Here is a 5,000-nt window from a genome sequence, read left to right on the forward strand (position 1 = left end):
GTCAACACACATACCGGCGCTCCCCCCCTCCGCCATCATCGGGCTCTCGGGGGACCGGGGGGGGACGGGGGTAACCACCCACGGTAGTCTCACAGCTCGGCTCCCCCCCCCCAGTATCCAGCGTTCAAGTGCCGCCAGCCGCCTCCGGCCACCGGTCTTCGGCCTCTCCCGTGCACCTCTGCCCGTCCTTTTCTCACCACTCGGCAGCGACCGCCCCAACGCCGCCCGGCTTCGTGCCGTTCGGCATCTCTCTGGGTGCTCTCGGTTCCGTGCACGCTCGCCTGACAGAGCACCGGCTTGAGAACCGTGCCCAATTCCCCGGGGGAAACCACCGTCTGCGGCCGCCCAGCATTCCACTTGGCCGGCTAAGCCGCGTGCCCTCGCTCGGTGGCGCTTGTCTGGAGCAGAGACGCCTCGTGCCCCTATATAAGGAGAATATGGGTCCGCGCCGGAAAGGGGCGCTTAAAGGCAGTGTCTGCCTGCCAGCGGGGGAGGCGCTGCAGAGACGCCGCCTCTTACGATGACCTAACTGGAGGCAGCGCGAAACAGCGACCCCTTGGAGGAACTGCCGGAGCCAACAGGTCTGCCCGCGCTCTAAGTCCCGACGGAGCCGGGTAGACCTGGCAGCCCTTTCTACGGACGCTGAGCCGGCCGCCGGCAACGTGGAGCCGGGTACACCTAGCGGCCACCGCCGGTCGCCTCGGAGGTGGGTAGACCTGACGGCCGCCTCACGCCCCGGAGGCGGGTAGACCTGACGGCCGCCTCACGCCCCGGAAGCGGGTAGACCTGACGGCCGCCACACGCCGCGGAGGCGGGTAGACCTGACGGCCGCCACACGCCCCGGAGGCGGGTAGACCTGACGGCCGCCTCACGCCCCGGAAGCGGGTAGACCTGACGGCCGCCTCACGCCCCGGAGGCGGGTAGACCTGACGGCCGCCTCACGCCCCGGAAGCGGGTAGACCTGACGGCCGCCTCACGCCCCGGAGGCGGGTAGACCTGACGGCCGCCTCACGCCCCGGAGGCGGGTAGACCTGACGGCCGCCTCACGCCGCGGAAGCGGGTAGACCTGACGGCCGCCTCACGCCCCGGAGGCGGGTAGACCTGACGGCCGCCTCACGCCCCGGAGGCGGGTAGACCTGACGGCCGCGTCGCGCCCCGGAGGCGGGTAGACCTGACGGCCGCCTCGCGCCCCGGAGGCGGGTAGACCTGACGGCCGCCACACGCCCCGGAGGCGGGTAGACCTGACGGCCGCCTCACGCCCCGGAGGCGGGTAGACCTGACGGCCGCCTCACGCCCCGGAGGCGGGTAGACCTGACGGCCGCCACACGCCCCGGAGGCGGGTAGACCTGACGGCCGCCACACGCCCCGGAGGCGGGTAGACCTGACGGCCGCCTCACGCCCCGGAGGCGGGTAGACCTGACGGCCGCCACACGCCCCGGAGGCGGGTAGACCTGACGGCCGCCACACGCCGCGGAGGCGGGTAGACCTGACGGCCGCCTCACGCCGCGGAGGCGGGTAGACCTGACGGCCGCCTCACGCCCCGGAGGCGGGCAGACCTGTCGGCCGCTTCACGCCCCGGAGGCGGGTAGACCTGGCGGCCGCGTCGTGCGAGACATTTTTGTTTCGATAGATGCCAATGAAATCCGAAAAAAAATAAATGAAAAGGGAAATTTTTTTTCTTAACGCACCCCCGCACCCCCGCGCCCCGCCGCGCTCTCATGTGCACGCAGCACCAGCCCCCCCACCCCCCCGCCCCGACCCGTTGGCTGCCATGCAGTCGCTGGCATCATTCGCTGCCCGCCCCCTCGGCCGCCAGTCAGCCCCTCTGCGCCGCGCCACTCCGCGCCGCACGGCGCCGCCCGCCACTCCCCCCCCCCGCTTCCCGCGGCTGCCAGGGGACCCGGCAGAAGCGGCGACGTTCCCCGCACCTCACCCCCAACGGAGACGCCCGTCTCGCTGGAGCGAGTTCGCATCGGGAACCGGGCGCTTTTCGCCGGGTCGGGGTCCCGGCGCTGCCGGGCGGTCCTCGGCTTCAGCTTTTGGTTTCGCAGCGTGGGTTTAGCTTTAGTCTCGGGGGAGGGGGGGTGGGGGGGGGGGTGGGGGTGCGTGTGTGTGTTTTTATTTTGTTTCTTTCCCCCCGCCTTTCGCTGTGCCGCAGAGGCGTGGGCACCGGGCGCCCTTCACCGGGTCCGGGTCCGGGTCCGGGTCCGGGTCCGGGTCCCGGCGTTGCCAGGCGCTCGCTGGCATTCGCGTTTAGGTTTTTTTCGACGGGGTTGGGGTGGGGGGGTGGGAAGGGGGCTCCCGGGCTTTATGTGTGGGAATAGGGGGTGTGGGGGTGTGTGCGCGCGTGTGTGTGTGTGTGTGTGTGTTGTTCGGATTGTTGTTTTGTTGTTTGTTCCCCCCCCCCCCCCCCCCCCGCCGCGACACACACGAGCTCGGACACACACGCAGAGACACAGAGAGAGAGAGAGAGAGAGAGAGAGAGAGCGCGCGCGCGCGAGAGAGAGACACAGGCGCGCACACACACACACGCACACACAGACACAGACACACACACACACACACACGCACGCACGCACGCGCACACACACAGACACCCCCAGCCCCCCACCCCCCCCAGCCCCCCGACCCCCACCGTCGCCCGCGCGCCCGAAGAGCCGTTGGTCCCCGCCCCACCGCTGCAACTCCGGAGCTGCAGGGCGGTGGGTGCGGCCGCCAACCGACCGCAGCCTCCTCGGCGCCGCGGAGCACTACGGCTGGGGGGTGGGGGATCGGGGGCGGTTTCTGTTACACCACCACCACCACCACCACCACCACCCGCCCTCGCTGCTCTCCCTCCCACCCCTTCGGCGTTCGTTTGGCTTTCAACCCGCGGCGGGAACGGAGCAGGCGGGCAGGAGGGCGGGCGGCCGAGCGACCGACTGAGGAAGGCGGGGAGCCGGGCCGCGGGCACGGCGCGGCAGGGACTCGGCAGCTGCGGGGGCTCAGCGTCCAAAACACGCGCCACCCATCATCGCCGCCGCCGGCGGGAGGCCCCTCCGGGCCCCCCGGCACGGAGGCGGCGGCGGCGACGCCGCTGGGTCCTAAGGTCTCCCGCCTTCCTTCCCTGGAGCGGCCAATGTGCTGCTGCTGGTGGAAAGCGGGCCGGAGGTAGGGGGCGGCCGGTCTCCTCGCGAACCCCGGGGGTGGCAGGGGGCGGCCGGTGTCACGGTGGACCTGGTGGCGGGAGGGGTGGGGGTTGGGGGGGGGTCGGCAGGGGGGTCGACAGAGCTCGTTGCGGCGGTGGGGGGGCGGGGGGGGGGGGGGGGTGGTGGGGGGGTGGTGTTGGTGGGGAGCGGTTTCTGTTGTTACACACACACCCCCGCCCCGTCGCTGCTCTCCCTCCCACCCCTTCGGCGTTCGTTTGGCTTTCAACCCGGGGCGGGAACGGAGCAGGCGGGCAGGAGGGCGGGCGGCCGAGCGACCGACTGAGGAAGGCGGGGAGCCGGGCCGCGGGCACGGCGCGGCAGGGACTCGGCAGCTGCGGGGGCTCAGCGTCCAAAACACGCGCCACCCATCATCGCCGCCGCCGGCGGGAGGCCCCTCCGGGCCCCCCGGCACGGAGGCGGCGGCGGCGACGCCGCTGGGTCCTAAGGTCTCCCGCCTTCCTTCCCTGGAGCGGCCAATGTGCTGCTGCTGGTGGAAAGCGGGCCGGAGGTAGGGGGCGGCCGGTCTCCTCGCGAACCCCGGGGGTGGCGGGGGCGGGGGGTGGGGGGGTGGGATGGGGCGGGGGGTGGCGGGGGGGGGGTGGGTGGGCTGGGGGGTGGGGGGGGCGGCCGGTGTCACGGTGAACCTGGTGGCGGGAGGGTTGGGGGGGGGGGGGGGGGGGGGCGGGCTCGTCGCGGGCCAAGCGGCGGTGTTGGGGGGGCGCCGCCGGTCTCACGGAGAAGCACGTGGCGGGTGGGGCGGCTTTGGCGGGATGGGGGGGCGGCCGTATACGCGTGCGCGCGCGGGCAGCCCCAGGCAGACGGCTTCGGGCCGGGCAGCTTGTGGGGGTGCGGGGCAGGCGGGCGCACGTGCGTGGGCAGAGCGTGAGCTCCTGAACCGTTTCTGAATCGATGCCCTAGCGCTGGTCAGGCTTCCGCTTGACCTCTCCGTTCGTGATTCTCGTCGCGTGTTTTCAGGTCCGCGTTCGATCCCGTCTCAGCCGAACTCTTCCCTGCCGGTTCCGACCCTCGCGTCCGTACGCTAGCCGGCAGCTGCGCTGGCCCCGTCGCCTCCCCAGTTGAAGGTGAGATCACGAGGGGCGCTGCATAAGCCAGGCCTCGCCTCGCCGCCGGCCTGCCTACCGGCTCGAAAGCTGCAGGAGACCCCCTCGCGTGAGAGCCCACCAGCCACGGCCCGGCCCAGGCCCATCACGTCCTAGTCCAGGCGTGACTTCGCCGCGAGAGGCTCAGGCCACGGCCTGCTCCCTGCCTTGGAGCTACGCGGGTGCCCGTGTCATCCCGAGCCGCCGCCTGCTTCAAGCCAGGGCCCGCTCGGGCACGGCGTGACGTCACAGGCAGCTCGGGAGCCCGGGCCCGGAAGCGCCCTGTTACCCCTCCTCGGCTACTTGTGACGTCACAAGGGGCAGGCGGCGGGGAGCGCGGGGGCTGCCGGGAGGGGGTGGCGGGAATGCCGGCCAGAGACCCGGCCGTGCTGGGACCCCACGCGGACGCAGACACCGGTCGATGCCAGCGGTCGCACGGCGGCCAGCGGGTCCGGGCAGGGCAGCGGCGTGAGCACCGCAGGGGGAGGCGGCTGTAGAAAAAAAAAAAACAACTAATTTTTCCTTTTCATCTCTCTTTTCCCGTTTCTGTGGTGGCTGCGATCGCAACCCAGAAAAGACGACGACGGCACGGGGCGGGAGGTTGCAGCTTCATGCCTTGTATTACAGGCGCTGCAATCTCGGACGAGCGGAGGGTAAAAAACCGAAATGACACGCTCCTCTCACCCCCACCGCCGCCAACCGGCAGCCCTGC

This window comes from Athene noctua, unplaced genomic scaffold (assembly GCF_965140245.1).
Source record: "Athene noctua unplaced genomic scaffold, bAthNoc1.hap1.1 HAP1_HAP1_scaffold_280, whole genome shotgun sequence".
NCBI lineage: Eukaryota > Metazoa > Chordata > Aves > Strigiformes > Strigidae > Athene > Athene noctua.